At 37.4% G+C, this 17,309-nt stretch overlaps 1 long non-coding RNA gene across 2 annotated transcripts in view; it reads right to left on the bottom strand.

Annotated features, from left to right (window-relative positions):
- The window catches only part of LOC103693002 (uncharacterized), a 43,934-nt gene that overhangs the window by 3,550 nt on the left and 23,075 nt on the right, over window positions 1–17,309 (bottom strand). For both annotated transcript variants that reach the window (XR_010054062.1, XR_593745.4), the window contains exons 2-3: window positions 8,594–8,652; window positions 5,205–5,355 (exon numbers count right to left, since the gene is read on the bottom strand). This is a non-coding gene — a long non-coding RNA (uncharacterized LOC103693002). The remainder of the gene's footprint in view (window positions 1–5,204; window positions 5,356–8,593; window positions 8,653–17,309) is intronic.

Raw genomic sequence — 17,309 nt, 5'->3', positions numbered from 1 at the left:
TGCTCATGGATCAATAGAATTAATGTGGTGACAATGGCCATTTTGTCAAAAGCAATCTATAGATTCAAAGCAATCCCTATCAAAATTCCAACTCAGCTCTTCTTAGAGAAAGGAAGAGCAATTTTCAACTTCATTTGGAATAACAAAAAGCCAAGGATATGCAAAACCAATTCTCAACAATAAAAGACCTTCCAAGGGAACCACAATCCCTGATCTCAGGCAGTACTACAAAGCAATAGTGATAAAAATGTCATGGTTTTGATACATAGAGAGACAGGTAGATCAATGGAATAAAATTGAGGACTCAGAAGTAAACCCATACACCTATGGACACTTGATCTTAGAAGAAGAAGCCAAAAACATACAGTTATAAAAAGCATATTAAAATAATGGTGCTGCTGTAACCTGCAATCTATACATAGGAGAATGAAAATAGATCCATATTTATCACCTTGCACAAAGCTTAAGAACAAGTGGATCAAGGACTTCAACATAAAGCCTAATAAGTTTATTCTAATAGAAGAGAAAGTATGAAAAAGCCTCAAACTAATTGTACAGGGAAAATTTTTCTGAACAGAACACCAATGACTCAGGCTCTAAAATCAATAATTGATAAATGGGACCTCATGAAACTGAAAATCTTCTATAAGGCAAAAGATACAATCAAAAGGCCAAATGGGCAACTTAGAGATTGGGAAAAAAATCTTCTCTAACCTTGACAGAGGACTAATATCCAAAATATATAAAGAGCTTAATAAGTGAATCTTAAATGTACCAGATAAAAATATGGAATACAGACAAAACAGAGAATTCACAACAGAGAAATCTCCAATGGCTGTACCCTAGGTATTCTATACATTTTGGCTTAACTTATAAGTAAGTTCATACCAGGCATGTTCTTTGAGTCTGAGTTACCTTACTCAGGATGATATTTTCTAGTTCCATTCATTTGCCTGCAAAATTCATGATGTCCTCATTTTTAGTACCTGAATAATATTTTACTTTGTGTATAAACCACATTTTCTGTATTCATCCTTTGGTTAGCATACATCTAGGTTGTTTCCAGATTCTGGCTATTATATACAAGGCTGCAAAGAACATAATGAATCACTAAATCAAATAGAACAGAAAATGATGAACAGCTTCTGAAAGACAATTACATTGTCAATTAGACAAAATGGCTTCCTACAGATTGGGAAAAGAACTTCACCAATACTACATCCTACAGAGGAGCTAATACCAAAATGTATAAATAACTCAGGATACTAAACACCAAATAAACCAATAAACCAAAAACCCAATTATAATGTGGGGTACAGAGATAAATAGGAATCTCTAATGGATGAGAAACACTTAAGGAAATTTTCCAAGTGCTTAGTTATCAGAAAAATGAAAATCAAAATGACCATGAGATTCAACCTTATACCCATTAAAATGGTGAAGATAAAAACTCAAGCTACAGCACACACTGGCAAGGATGTATAACAAGGGGTACATTTTTCCATTGTTGATGGGAGTGTGAACTTGTACAATCATATGGGAAAACAATTTCACAATTTCTGAGAAAAATGGGAATAGTTCTACTTCAGTACTCAACTATATCTCTCCTGGGTGTATACCCAAATTATTCTCCACCATACCACACCTTCTCCACTACGTTCATATCTGCTTTTTTGGAAATAATCAGAAACTGGAAACAATGCAGATATGTTTCAACAGAAGAATGATTAAAGAAAAAATGTAGTTCATTTATCCAATGGAATACTACTCAGCTTAGTAGTATTAAAAACAAGAACACTATGATATTTTCAACCAAACAGATGGAACAGAAAGTATTTTTCTAGGTCAGTTGACCCAGTTCCAAAGGGACATGCGTGGCATGTACTCACTTATAAGTGGATATTAGCCAAAAAGTACAAAATACGAATCTACAATTCACAAACCCTAGGAAGGAAAATAATGAGGACCCAAGAAAGCATGCTTTAATATCACTCAGTAGGGGAAATAAAATATTCATTGAAGGTGGATCTAGTAAGGGAGAAGTGATGTGGAGGAGAATGTGGCAGAGGGATCAGGTGTAAAGAGAGTCTGGAAGAGAGGGCTTGGAGATTAAATGGAAATCAGTTGTGGTTGGGGAGTGGGGGGATATCTTTAGGACATGCCAGAGACTTTGGATGTGGGAAGCTCCAGGAAGTCTGTGAGGGTGACTCTAGCCAGTTCCATGCAGTATGGCATGTAGAGCCTGAAGTGGCCACCTCTTGTAGCCAGGAAGGACTCCCAATGGAAGTATAAGGACACCAACCCACCCACAAAAGTTTTGAACCCAAATTTGTCCTGCCTACAAGAAAAATAGGAAGAAGGATAGAAAAGAGTATGAGAGAGTAGTTATTCAATTATTGACTTAAAATGAAATCCATTCCATGGGCATGAATCAGTTCCTGACAATATTAGTGAAACTATGTTATGCTTGTAGTCAGGGGCTTACTTAACTGTCCCCTGAGAGCCTATACTCAGCATCTGACTGAAAGAGCTGTAGATAACTGCAGCCAAATAGCAGAAGGAGCTCAGAGTGCATTGTGAAAGAGTTGAGAGAAGACTGCAGAGACCCAAGGGGATAGAAACTCTAATCAAACACCGAAAAATTCAGCTAACATGGATTTTTAAGGTCTCCCAAAGACTGAACTGTCAACCACAGAACATACAAGGTCTGAACCTAGGCTCCCCCACATATGTAGCAAATGTGCAATTTGGTCTTCAGTTGGGTCCCCCAACAACTTACTCTAACTTTCCCTAACTGGACTGCCTTGTCAGGCCTTGATGGAAGAGAGTGTTAGTAGTCCTGCAGTAACTTGAAGTATCAGGATGGTTTGGTACCAGGGAAGAATCTTCCTATTCATAGAGGTAAAGGAGAAATGGTTGAGACTGTGTAAAGGGGAACTGAAAGGAAAGAGGGGGGATGTGATTGAAATGTAAAATGAATACATAAATTAGTGGAGAAGAAAGCATTTTCAACAAATTGTGCTGATCAAATTGTAGAAAAACCAAAATAGCTCCTTATTTATCACTCTGCACAAAACCCAAGCCTAAGTATATCAAAAACTTCAAAATAAAACCAGAAACACTGAACTTCATGGAAGAAAAAGTGGAGAATAGCCTTGGGCACATTGTCATGAGGAAGAACTCATTGAATAGAACACAGATTGTGCAAGCATTAAAATTGACAAATAATCAATAGGAATTCATGAAACTGAAAAATTGTATGAAAGATCCTGTCAATATGAGAGAGAAGAAAGCTTATAGAATGAAAAAAGACTTTTACCAACTCCACATTTGATAGAGATCTAATATCCTACTATGTAAAGAATTCAAGAAACTAGATATTTAAAAACACCAATAATCCAATTTGAAATTTAGGTATATATATTTAAGCAGAGAATTCTTAATAGGGGTATTTGAGAGAGAATTCTCAAATTGCTGAGGAACATTTTCAAAATGTTCAACACTGTGAACTATCAGCAAAATGTAAATCAATACTACTTTGAGATTTCATCTTACGCCTGTCATAATGGCTAAGCTTAATAACACAAATGATATAGCTCATGATGATGAGGATGTGAAGCAAAGAGAACTCCACTGTTGATGGAAGTGCAAACTTATGCAACACTGTGGAAATCAGTATGGTAATTCCTCACTAAACTGGGAATTGGTCTACCTCAATAGCACTCATGCATATACCAAAAGGATATTCCATTTTACCACAAGGACATTTGTTCAATGCTGCTCATTGTCGATTCTTTCATAGTAGCTAGAAACCGTAAACAACAACACATGTTGTTCAGCTAAAGGGTGGATAAAGAAGATGTGTACATTGATACAATGAAGTATTACTCAGCGGTTTTTAAAGAAATGACATCATGAAATTGCATGGCAGGCAAATGGAAGCAACTAGAAAATATAATACTGAGTGAGATCCAGAAAGAGAAATATGATATGTATTCATTTGTAAGCAGATAGTAGCTGTTAGGTAAATCATAATCAAGCTACCATCCAAAGACCCTTAGAAGTTACGTAAAGAGAATGGTTGAGGTTTGATCTTGATATGTATTGTAACACTAAATGAAGGTCCTCTAAGATGAGAGAGTCCATATGTTAGATGCAAGTGAAACTATGTAACTTTCCCCAATGGTATTTCAGAATGGTAAATAAAGATGTCTACAGCTAATAGCTGGTTAGAAGAGATATAGCTTACATTTAGGATTCCCAGGCAATGAGTCAGAGGAGAAACACAAAGGGCAGAAGAAAGTGAAGGAGGAAGGAAAAGTCAACATGGATTAGGTTAGTCATGAAAATTTGTCCCTCAGGACTCGCCAATTAAAGTTATGAGCAGCCCAGATGAAACATAAGTAATAACTTGGAGTTATTGATAGGAACATAGATTCTAATAGCATTGAGGGTAGATACCTGCCAAGTTCTAGTGCTGATTAAGGCTTATTGTAAATATAAAGGATGTATGTGCCTTTTATCTGGGAACTGAAGGATCAAGAAGCTCCATATTGGGATTAAATAATTTCTAAAATAAATGGTTATAGGGATCCTCCTTTGGAGCTAGAAATGGAATAGATTCTGCAGGATGACTAGGGCTGGATAGAAAAGAACAATAAAGATCATGCTTGGAGGGGAAGGGGGAATAAAGTGTAGAGAAATGCAAGTAGAATTGGGCAGGAGAGGGGGAGTTGGGGTGGTGTGGAAACCTAGTGCAGTGGTTACTTCTTGAAATCTATGAGGGTGACTCTAGTGAGAACTTCTAGTAATAAGGGATATGGAACTTGAACTAACCATTTACAGCCAGGCACGTCTTTCAGTGGTGGGACTGGGATATGTTTGATTGAGTCATTGACCCCAAAGCATTCCTGTGGAGATCCCTAAACAACCCAGGCTGATGCTAGGATAGAAAGTTACTGTCTGAAAATTTAGTAGGGCCCCATTGCATAGGAAAACTTCATCACAGGTCAATAAAAGTAAAGAGATTAAACTGGTGCCTGCCTGGTGCCTTTACCCCTGTGTTCCAGTCTCTTTGGGTCAAGAAGGTATACTTCAGGTTTCAGAAAGAGAAATCTGGCCACCAATATTAGGGTCAAACCAAACACTTTGGCCAAAATAAATAAATAAATAATGAAATGAATTCAATATTATGCTATACTCACAAAATGGTGCAATGTCCAGACATCGTTAGAGAGGCTTCCTCATGCAGCAAGGGGGAGAAGTGCAGAATCCTGAAGGCATTATAAACAGAGAGTCTAAATTTGAGTTCTCCATCAGGTTCCTCGCCTCGCTGTGGAGACCAGAGAGTCCTTCCTAAGGAGGCAGGAGGGAGACACAAGATTTGGAGGAGAATGGAGAACACCAGGAGAACCTGGCTCGCTGAATCAAATAATCAGGGATAACAGAAACTGATCACTGATCACATATGGGTCTGCTACACCTGCTGCACCAGGCCTTCTTTGTATGTGTTATGACCATTAGCTTTATGTTTTACGAGATTCCTAATGGTGTGTGTGTGTGTGTGTGTGTGGGTGTCTCTGAGTCTTTTGCCTGCTCTTGAAAGCTTTCCTCTTACTGGGTTGCCTTGTCCAGTTTGATATTAGGGCTTCCACTTTGTTTTATTGCATCTTGTTTTGTCCTGCTTGTCTCTTGTCTCTTGGATGCCTATTCTTTTCTGAAAAGTAAATGTAGAAAGAGTGGATCTGGTGAAGGGGAAAGATGCAGGGGATCTAGAAGGAGTGAAGATAGGGTAATCTGAGATTGGAAGGTATTGTATGAAATAATCTATTTTCTTTTTCTTAATGAGGACTTTCTAATTTCTTTTTTAAAATTGGATTTTTAAAATTTACATTTCAAATGTTATCCCCTTTCCCAGTTCGCAGTCCATTAAACCCCTATCCCATCTACTCTTCCTCTGCTTCCCCACCCCATCCACCCACCCACCCAACCACCCACCAACTCCCTCCCACTCTCTGCCCTGACATTGCCCTACACTGGGACATCGAAGATTCACAGGACCAGGGTCTTCTCCTCCCATTGGTGCCCAACAAGTCTATCCTCTGTTACATATGTAGCTGGAGCCATGGGCTTTCCATGAGTACTCTTTGGAGGGTGGTTTAGACCCTGTGAGCTCTGATTGGTTGGTATTGTTTGTTCTTATGGGGCCGCAAACCCCTTCAGCTTCTTCAATCCTTTCTCTAACTCCTCCATTGATGACCCCATTCTCAGTTCAATGGTTGGCTGCAAGCATCTGCCTCTGTATTTGTCATGCTCTAAGAGAACCTCGCAGGAGACAGCTATATCAGGCTCCTGTGAGCATGCACTTCTTGGCATCAGCAATATTTTTTGGGTTTGGTGACTGCATATGGTATGGATTCCTATGTGTGGCAATCTCTGAATGGCCTTTACTTCAGTTTCTCCTTTAGCCTTTGTCTCCATATTTCCTCCTGTGAGTATTTTGTTCCCTCTTCTAAAAAGGACTGAAGTATCCACACTTTTTTCTTTCTTCTTCTGGAGCTTCATGTGATCTATAAATTGTTTCTTGTTTATGTCGAGTTTTGGGGCAAATATCAACCTATCAGTGAGTACATATCATGTGTGTTCTTTTGTGATTGGATTACTCACTCAGGTAACCCAATATTTTCTAATTCCATCCATTTGCAGAAAAATTTAATGAAATCACTGTTTTTAAAAGCTGAGTACTACTACATTGTATAAATGTACCACATATTTTGTATCCATTTCACTGTGTGTCAATTTTTTATCAACTACAATTTTCAAAGACAGATGTTGTGCCTCCCAATCATTTCACATTGTCACTAAGTCTTTTATTTAACACTGCATGGCAATCCATAACTAATTAATAAGAAAACTCTTGATTTTTATTAAACAGCAAGGAAAACCAGTACATCATATTCCAGTGAGCTTGGACACCCATGAGAGCACAAGTATACCAGTCAGTGTTCAGTGATCTTGAAATGACCACATTTCTGTAGAAGGACATAAGAGCTCAAAAACAGAAAAAAATCCTTATATGAAGATCATTGTCCTCTAGCAATCATCTTCCTAGGCAACAGATCCATGAAGATGAACATATATTCTACTCCAAATCTAAATGTAAGTGTTTTACCTACTTGAGTAAAATCATGTCACTTGGGATGCTATTCCAAAGCTGAAGCACAAAACTGAGAAAGAATGATTTTCCTCTTCATAGAATGCTCTACTACTCAAAACCATCCAGAGGTGACACCACTTTCAAGAATGACCAATGATGGTTCAAAATAATAAAGAAAATCAAAATATAAACCACATACTAGTTTATCTTACAAGAACATTTCAGTTAACGAAACAAAGCAAAGCAAAACAATAAAACTCACCTCGATCAAGTTTGTAGAATATAAATTTAAACTCATTTTTTACAACAGGAACTGGAGTCAGAATACAAATGAGTTCAGGAACTAGTATGATGGTAATATCTGTATTCCTACCATTGAGAAGTTTGAACCAGTAAGATCATAAATATGAAGTGAAGTTGGGGTATATAACAAGCCATTGTTGGGAGAAGGTGAATTCAAGATTTTATTTCAGTTCCGTATATATATGCAGGGCACAATATAAAAACCAGCACCCTGGCATTGTGTTAAACCATGAATTCTTAGATGAAACACTGGGGTAGAGGACATCATTTTGACAAGACAGATGAGAAAATTGCTTATGCTACCAGAAGAGATTGATAGACCAAGAAAGGTCGTGTTAATTTGCATTCTAAGACTCTTACTATAAATGCTTGCTTCTGTTTTTTGTTGTTGTGGATGTTGTTTTGTTTTGCTTTGTTTTTCCACTAAAATAAACAATACAGGAGTAAAAAATAGAGACCCTGCCCCTTTGAATTTCTTCCAGACATACCCTAGCCACTTCCTTTCATTTATAGTTGTCTCATCTCATTTGCCTGCTTTCTGTATCTAAATCTAAAAGGTTGTTTTCTGAATGATCCTGTCCTAAGTAGATGTACTTGAATCTGAGAAATGTATGTTCACAGCTTCAGATAAACCTCTGCTGTAAGTATTTTGAAATTGGAGAGAGGAGCACACTGCCTTACCTGGATTAGTTCAATAGTTTACACTAAAAACCTTGGTGAATTGACAGTGACTTTTTGTAATAACTCAGGACCCTCTTGATTCTGCTGTGGTCAATCCTGCCCCCTGCAAAGTCATTGCAGTAGTTGTAGGAGAAAGCTTTCAATACTCAGTACCTAGCAGTGGTGCTATAGAGACTAACTCTTCATAATGACTACTATCATTTATTTGCAACTTATTACATGACTCACATCCAATCTGAGGGAAGAAACCTGTTTCTCAGTTGAGTTCCTTCTCAGTTTATTCTAGTTTTGTCCACTTGACAATTAAAGCTAATCACTTTTCCTAGTATATTAACACTACCACAATTTACTTGAAAATTTATGAATTGTCTCATTAATTTACTCCTTCACTTACATTTACTGAAAATCTGTTAACACTCTGAAAATACTAAAATACAATGAAATTCAGCTTACTTCAAAGCTCTGGATATCTGTCTCTGCTTGGAGCTTACAGATCAGTAGGTCATTGGAGTCTACAATATAAAGGAATGAAAAACGAAAACAAAATATCACCAAGAGAAAAAAAAACAATCAAATTAAAAGTTGGAGCTACATGGTCCTACTGAAGTCTAGATCTGTGTCAATAGCTATGACTCATGTTATCACTAAGGGTCAATGTGAACATTCTTGGGCTGAGGTGCTGACTATTGATCATGTTTGTGTCCATGGGCTCTGCTGCTTTCAGAGGCTACATTCATTCATGTGAGTGTCCTGTGCTGCCACCTGAGTCCACAGCCTGTGCAGCCTCAGAGGACTGTATTGATGCTCATGGCCATTGAAGATCATGGTAAGGACTTTGGCACATGCTAATGCCAGAGACCATGGGGATGCATAAGATCCACCCTCTGGATCTCTGTAAAGAACAAGGAAGCTATGTTTGCTAAGGTATTGATGATCAAAGAGTTGAGAAAAAGGGATATAGAAAACTTCTATGACAAATCCTACTTCTTACTACCCTACTTATCCCCTACAAAAGTAACAGCCAAGACAAAAATCCACCAAAGAGAACTCTTAAAACTTATTATAAGGATGCTAAAATGTAGCTCTTTACAATTGTTGGCTTCCAGCAGGGTATGAATGGGAAAGACTTTGTTTAAGGGGCTAGCCATTGGGAAGTTGACCATGTTCCAGTGAGTACATAGGAAACACATACTTGTATGCATGTATGTCTGTTTGTTTGTTTTTGGTTTTGTTTTTCTTCTTACTTTTTAGGGATAGATGGTCCCAAAAATGGGGACAGATCTGAGAAGATTGGGAAATGAGAGTTCCCAAAATAAACAATATGAAATTCCCAAATAAACAATAAAAGTATTATGAAAATAAATAATTTTGAACTGAATGGTTTCCTCAAAAGAAGAAATACAAAGAGCTGAGGAATATTTTTTAAATGCCCACCATCCTCAACTATTAGAGAAATTGAAGATAAAATTACTTTGAAAGTTCATCTTATCCCAGTCAGCATGATTAAGATTATTTTTTAAAGGCCATAAATCTTGCCAATGATATGTAGAAGAGAGAACTCTCATACACAGTTGGTGTGGTCCAAGTTGATGTATCCAGTGTTAAAATCATTGTAGTAGCTCTTCAGAAAATGTCTGTCAACTAAAGGATAATGAAAATATGGCATTTATATATAATGGAATTATATTCAGCTGTAAAGAGACACAAAACTAATTTGAAAGTAAGTAGATAGAGCTGAAAAACACTATATGAAAAAAAAGTCACATGTACGATTGTAAGATTGAATCTGTAGATATGCATGTTTACTTCAGAGCTCTTGAGAATTTAGAAAACCAGAAAGGGACCATTAATGTATATTCAGTGAAAGATCTTAAGGAATGGGGAGTAATGGAATAGAGATGATTAAAAGAGCAAAAGGGAAATACTGAGCTGAGTGGTTTAGGTGGTGAGAAGAGTAGGAGGGTAGGAGAGAGCAGGGTCCAGAGGGAGAGACAACTAAGTCTAAGGATGTTTGAATTCTCTCATATTCAGAGTAAATATATTTAAATGTATAGCTACATACATGCCTGTACTTAGAAGATGTTAAAAAAAACATAAATTGAGTGCTTGCCTAGCAAGCGCAAGGCCCTAGGTTCGGTCCCCAGCTCAGAAAAAAAGAAAAAAGAAAAAAAAACATATATTTATAATATTCTTTTCATTTAAAAGAAATACATGGAAAGTGGAAATTTTTGACGAAGAAAAGAAAAGCTTTATAATCTCAGCTGTGCATTTTGTTTCAAAATGTTTACATTTTACATGATCTTTACACTTTCACTTTATCTCTTTATATTGGAGCCTATATTTTTGAATATTATGTGGAAGTCAACTAGAAATTCTTGTCATTGACCTGACATTCTGATCAGTTATCAGTGTGTGTGTGTGTGTGTGTGTGTGTGTGTGTGTGTGTGAGAGAGAGAGAGAGGGGGGGGGGGGACTTGCTATGTGGACTAGGCTGGCCTTAAACTCAGAGATTCACTTGCATCTGCTTCCCCAATTTCTCTGATCCAACTAAAGAAAATCAAACAAAAGTGGAATGTGTTCAATATTATGTCAACCCTCCACCACACACACACACACACACACACACACACACACACATGCAATGGTATTACACAGGCCATATGTGTAATTTGACAGCAACTAACATTGCAGTCACTCATTCATGTGTGAATAAAAGGACACAAATGACAGCTCATTTGATAACCATTTTTATAGTCTCAGATATCTTTCAGATCACACTCACAAACACCTAAGGGACATAGCTTTCTCAGGAGGTGGTCAGAAAAAGCCTACTCATCATGTAAGAATGTAAAGGGGATCAGACAGACATGCAATATGAAAGAATAGTCTACTGGAGTCCTCATTGGGTTCAGTTGCTTTTTTTTCAGATTTTCTCTCTCTTTTTGAAAAAAGTTGGAAGTGTGACATTTTAAAGTCAGTTTTTATAGAAACAAATGTCAGGAGAGGAGACTCATCCTAATATCACTAAAAATAAACCAGGTTGTCAAAGAAATCAAAATTTTGCTCCTAAGTTTAGCCAGTGAAAAAGCAAGAGTCTTCCTACTGTGGGCTGCACAGCTGCCAGAGGTAACCCAAGAAGCCATGGGTACTATGACTGGGGAGCTGAAAATAAGGAAGGAGAAGAAGCAACTTGTGAGGTTTGCTTTATTTAACTGCAAAGTGGCCCTCAAAAAATGTACTATAACAAGAAAGGGAGAAACTATTTCCTGATTCAAATAAGAACCAAGATAGGTCTTCTAAAGGAATACTTTTCATTGTTCAGATTTTAAATAAAGTTTTTTTTTTATTTTTTCAGCTTCAAAGGGAGTAACTGTGCTATTAACATCCATTGTGATCTCAATTTGGAGCTGTGAGATCTCCATTACTATCAGGGAATACTCAGGTTCCCTGTGATGTTCATATGGGCCCTCAAGAACACTGCAATGTTAAGTGGAAATGAAAACTTAGTTTTAATTTCAGTCACAGGAATAGAAAAAGTTTGTACACATCCTGAGCCGCAGGATACACTGCCACCTCTGCACACCTCAGCCCACATCCCTGGTCCAAGGGAAAACTGCACAGTGCCTCTGGACACAGGGATATAGGAACAGACAGCTGCCCATACCTGTGGTTCTAGTCTATGCCCAGGAGTGAACTGATCTGGCCAAACAGCTCCCTGCACCCAAACTTGGTGGGGGAGAGAACTGGAACCTCAAGAGTGTGGATACTCCTGAGAAGTCAGAGGAGAATACCCTCTACTCACAGTCCAGATCCAAGAGGGAATTCCATAGTGTCAACTATGCCTGTGAGGTGCAAGGGCCTACACAAGCAATCAGGGGCAGGACCCTTTGATTCCTGGAAGACAGTCTTCAGGAGTGCTGACTCACCTGAAATCAGAGTACCTGTTCTCAGGAAAGGCTGAAAGAAAACAGGAAAATAGTTCTACTGGAGTGCTGACACCGAAGCCTACAGCAGGGTCAAGTCACTCCCAGAAACAGCAAAACAAACAAACACCAGAGAAAATCCAACAGCTAGAAGCAAGCACAGGAACCTGAGCAACAGAAACCAAAAGGATTTGGCATCATCAGAGCCCAGTACTCCCACCAAAGGAAACACTGGATATCCAAACACACCAGAAAAGCAAGATTTAGATTTAAAATCACATTTTTTGATAATGATGGAGGACTTTAAGAAAGACATAAAGAATACCCTTAGAGAAATGCAAGAAAACACAAGTAAACAAGTAGAAGCCTTTAGAGAGGAAACACAAATATCCTTGAAAGAGTTACAAGAAAGCACAACCAAACAGGTGAAGGAATTGGAAATGGAAATATAAACAATAAAGAAAGCACAAAGGGAAATAACCCAGGATATAGAAAACCAAAGGAAGTGTACAAGGAGCCATAGATACAAGCATCACCAACACAAACAAGAGATAGAAGAGAGAATCTCAGGAGCAGAAGATACCATAGAAAATACTGACACAACTGTCAAAGATAATGTAAAATGCAAAAAGCTCCTAGCCCAAAACATACAGGAAATCCAGGACACAATGAGAAGAATAAACCTAAGGTAGAAGAAATTGAAGCCTCCCAACTTAACGAGACAGTAAATATATTCAACAAAATTATAGAAGAAAACTTCCCTAGCCAAAAGAAAGAGATGCACATAAACATACAAGAAGTCTACAGAACTCCAATAGATTGGACCAGAAGACAAATTCCTCCCGTCACATAATAATCAAAACACCAATGCACAAAACAAAGAAAATATTAAAAGCAGTAAGGAAAAAAGATCAAGTTACATATAAAGGCAGACCTATAAGAATTACACCAGACTTCTCACCAGAGATTATGAAAGCCAGAAGATCCTGGACAGGTGTCATACAGACCCTAAGAGAACACAAATCACAACCCAAGTTACTGTATCCAGCAAAACTTTAAACTAACACAGATAGAGAAACTAAGGTATTCCATGACAAAACCAAATTTATGCAATATCTTTCTACAAATTTAGCCCTACAAAGGATAATAGATGGAAAACTCCAATACAAGGAGAGAAACTACACCATACAGAAAGCAAGAATATATTTTCCTTGCAATGAAACCAAAAGAGAGACAAACAAACATAATTCCACCTCTAACAATGAAAATAACAGGAAGCGACAGTCACTATTCCTTAATATCTCTCAACATCAACAGACTCAATTCCCCAGTAAAAAGACATAGACTAACAGAATGGATACCTAAGGAGGACCCAGCAATTACTGCATGCAGGAAACACACCTCTGAGACAAAGACAGATACTACCTCATTGTAAATGGCTGGAAAATAATTTTCCAAGCAAATGGCTTGAAGAAACAAGCTGGAACTGCCATTCTAATATCAAATAAAATTGACTTTCAACCAAAAGTCATTAAAAAAGATAAGGAAGGACACTTCATATTCACCAAAGAAAAATCCACCACGATGAACTCTCAATCCTAAATATCTATGCTCCAAATGCAAGGGCACCTACATTAATAAAAGAAACCTCACTAAAGCTCAAAGTATAAATTGCACCTCACACGATAATAGTAGAAGATTTCAACACCCCACTCTCATCAATGGACAGGTCATGTAAACAGAAATTAAACAGAGACGTAGAAAAACTAACAGAAGTAATGAACCAATTGGATTTAACAGATATTTATAGAACATCCCATGCTAAAACTAAAGGATATACCTTCCTCTTAGCACATCATGGAACCTTCTCCAAAATTGACCAAATAATCAGTCATAAAACAGGCCTCAACAGATACAGGAAAATAGAAATAATCCCATGCATCCTATCAGAACACCACGCACTAAGACTGGTGGTCTTCAATAATAACAATAATGACAGAAGGCCCATGTATACATGGCAGCTGTACAATGCTCTACTCAATGACAACTTGGTCAAGGAAGAAATAAAGAAAGAAATTAAAGACTTCCTAGAATTTAATGAACACGAAGATACAACATTCCCAAACGTATGGGACACAATGAAAGCAGTACTAAAATGAAAACTCATAGCTCTAAGTGCCTGCAACAAGAAATAGGAGAGAACATACATCAGCAACTTGACAGCACACCTGAAAGCTCTAGAACAAAATGAAATAAGCCCATGAGGAGTAGAAGGCAGGAAATAATTAAACTCAGGGCTGAAGTCAACCAAGTAGAAACAAAAAAGACTATACAAAGGATCAATAAAACCAGGAGCTGGTTCTTTGAGAAAATCAACAAGATAGCTAACCAGAGGTCACAGAGAATGGATCCAAATTAACAAAATCAGAAATGAAAAGGGAGACATAACAAGAGAATCTGAAGAATTTCTTTAAAAAACATCAGATTTTACTACAATAGCCTATATTCAACAAAACTGGAAAATTTGGAGGAAATGGACAATTTTCTAGACAGAAACCAGGTACCAAAGTTAAATCAGGAACAAATAAACCATCTAAACAACCCCATAACTCCTAAAGAAATAGAAGCAGTTATTAAAAGTCTCCCAACCAAAATGAGCCCAGGCCCAGATGGGTTTAATGCAGAATTCTATCAGACCTTTGTAGAAGACTTCATACCAATACTGTCCAAACTATTTTACAAAATAGAAACGGATGAAGCACTACCAAATTTATTCTATGAAGCCATAATTACTCTTGTACTGAAACCACACAAAGACCCAACAAAAAAGAGAACATCAGATCAATTTCATTATGAATATTGACACAAAAATACTCAATAAAATACTTGCAAACCAAATCCACGAATGCATCAAAACAATCATCCATCGTTATCAAGTAGGTTTCATTCCAGGGATTCAGAGATGGTTTAATATATGAAAATTCATCAATGGAATCCATTATATAAACAAACGCAAATATAAGAACCACACGGTCATTTCATTAGATGCTGAGAAATCATTTGACAAAATTCAACACCACTTCATGATTAAAATCCTGGAAAGATCAGGAATTCAAGACCCATATTTAAACATAGTAAAACCATATATAACAAACCAGTAGCTAACTTCAAACTAAGTGGAGAGAAACTTGAAGCAAGTCCAATAAAATCAGGGACTAGACAAGGCTGCCCACTCTCTCCCTATTTATTTAATATAGTACTCAAAGTCCAAGCCAACAGACAGTGAATGGTCAAAAGGCTACAAATTGTAAGGGAAGAAATCAAAATATCACTATTTCCAGATGATATGATATTGTACTTAAGCGACCCCAAAAGTTCCACTAGAGAACTTAACCTGATAAACAAAGTCAGCAAAGTGTCGGGGTATAAAATTAATGCAAACAAATTATTAACTTTCCTCTACTCAAATGATAAACAGACTGAGAAGGAAATTAATGAAATGATATCCTTCACAATAGTCCCAAATAACATAAAATATCTTGGTGTCATTTTATCCAAGCAAGTGAAAGATCTGTATGACAGGAACTTCAAATCTCTGAAGAAAGAAATTGAGTAAGATATCAGAAGATGGAAAAATCTTCCATGTTCATGGATTGGCAGTATTAATATAGTAAAGATGAGCATTTTTCCCAAAAGCAATCTGCAGATTCAGTACAATCCCTATCAAAATTCCTACTTAATTCTTTATAGAGATAGAGCAATTTGCAAATTCATTTGGAATAACAAAAAACCCAGGATAGTGAAAACTATACTCAACAATAAAAGAACTTCTGTGGGAATCACCATGGCTGACTTCAAGCAGTATTACAGAGCAATAGTCATAAAAAATGTTATGGTATTGGTACAGAGACAGGCAGATGGATCCATGGAAGAGAATTGAAGATCCAGAAATCAACCCACACACCTATAGCCACTTGATCTTTGACAACAGACAGTGATGAAGAATAGCAGGAGGTTATCCTTTGTGATCTAGAGACATGTTCACATATACCTGTAAGCATAAACACATACACACAAGTCTTGGTTTATTTTCATATTGTTGCAACATAATACTATTGTAAATGAAACTAAGAGAGAAAGGATTTATTTTAGTTTACAGTCCAAGGTACATTCCATCATGGCAGGGAAATCAAGACAGCCGTAGCTTGAAACAAATGAATACATTATGTCCCCAGTCAGAACAGAACAATGAATGCACATATGCTAGTATTCAGCATCTAATCTCCAACATAGAAAGCACAGGATCCTCTGGTCAAGGAGGATCTCCTCTAATTAAATATCCATTAAATGCCATCAGAAAGACGTCTATGATATGTACTCCATTATAAGTGGATATTAACTTTAACCATTATAAGTGGTACAGGATAACCGTGTTACAATTCACAAACACAAAATAGTTAAGTAACAAGGAGAGCCCAAGGGGGATGCTTGACTCTAACTCAGAGAGAAAATAAAATAGACATTGTAGGTGGAGAGTGTGAGGGAAGTGGATGGGACAAGGGAGGGAATGGGGTGAGAATCAGGTATGGAGAGAAAACTGGGAGACATAATGGAAATCAGTAGGTGTGGGCAGCTCTGTGACAAGCCAGAAACTTGGAAAGGGAGGTTCTTGGGAGTCTATGAAGGTAAAGCCAGCTGAGACTCCAAACCATAGGAGATATGTAACCTGAAGTTGCAATCTCCTCTAGCCAGGTAGGACTTCCAGTGGAGGAAAGGAGACAAAACCCACCCACAAAACCTTTGACTCAGAATTTGCCTTGTCTACAACACATGCAGAAATAAAGATAGGACAGAGATTGAGGGAAGGGCTAATGACTGGCTGGAACAGAGATCAGTCATATAGGAGAGAGACAACCCTTTTTACTATTAAAGATACTCTGCTATGCTTACAGGAACCTAGCCTAATTGTCTTATGAGAAGTTTTATTCTGCAGCAGGTGGACAGACAAAGAAACTCACAGTCAAATAGTAGGAAGAGTTTTGGAAGGCTTATAGATGAGAATAGAATTGAATGACTCGGAAGGGTCAAGGATACTACAAGAAGACCTATAGAGTAAATTAAACTAGGTTCCTGGGAACTCACAGAGACTGAGCCACCGATGAAAATCCATACATGAACTGTACCTAGACTGCTTACTCATATGTAGCAGATGCACAGCTTGGTCTTCATGTGGGTCATCTAACAAT

This window comes from Rattus norvegicus, chromosome 8, assembly GCF_036323735.1.
Source record: "Rattus norvegicus strain BN/NHsdMcwi chromosome 8, GRCr8, whole genome shotgun sequence".
Taxonomy (NCBI): domain Eukaryota; kingdom Metazoa; phylum Chordata; class Mammalia; order Rodentia; family Muridae; genus Rattus; species Rattus norvegicus.
Note: the sequence above shows the minus strand (reverse complement) of the source record. Positions and strands in the feature narration are given on the sequence as shown.